The sequence below is a fragment of the Etheostoma spectabile genome, chromosome 19 (assembly GCF_008692095.1).
Source record: "Etheostoma spectabile isolate EspeVRDwgs_2016 chromosome 19, UIUC_Espe_1.0, whole genome shotgun sequence".
Lineage (NCBI taxonomy): Eukaryota > Metazoa > Chordata > Actinopteri > Perciformes > Percidae > Etheostoma > Etheostoma spectabile.
Genome location: NC_045751.1, coordinates 11,890,598 through 11,891,119, shown reverse-complemented (window position 1 = coordinate 11,891,119; position 522 = coordinate 11,890,598). Strand labels below are relative to the sequence as shown.

The following is a 522-nucleotide window of genomic DNA, read 5'->3' as shown; positions in this document are numbered from 1 at the left end:
AAGAACATCCTCTCATAGATAGACTTGGCCAAGGCAGGCACTGCGTTCATCACCTTAATAAAAACAAGGATGTCATTTGTTTAAAATCAATCGTCATGTAGTTCCATAATGGCAGATAAAGGTGCGAGCAAAGCCATCCGGTCAGGTTATGGCAACGCTACAGAATATCCAGAAGTTAAAGCCAGAGCAAGACCAGCCTTTGCTAAGTTTTGGTTGCCATGATGTTGTAGCCCTCCCCGCCATAATGTTCAGGAAAAGTTTGATCTTCCAGCTCGCTCCATTAGTGCTGAAGGAGTTGGCTAAGGTGTGCGCTTGCAATGTTAAGTCAACGTCACAACCAAACGTTATTGATTGGGTATGGCAGATTCAGAGTCGCTCTGGGCAGATCCAATAGTATTAAATATACGAGAATCTGGTAGGACCAGTCTATTACGTATTATACAGAAGTCATACCAGTTTATCTGAATTACCTGAGGTACAGTCTGTCCCTTGGTGACATACTCATTTCCGACCTTCACTCTG

General features: G+C 43.5%; 1 pseudogene; it reads right to left on the bottom strand.

Moving 5' to 3' along the window:
• Positions 1-522, bottom strand: part of LOC116669467 (myosin heavy chain, fast skeletal muscle-like) — a 22,555-nt pseudogene that overhangs the window by 20,255 nt on the left and 1,778 nt on the right.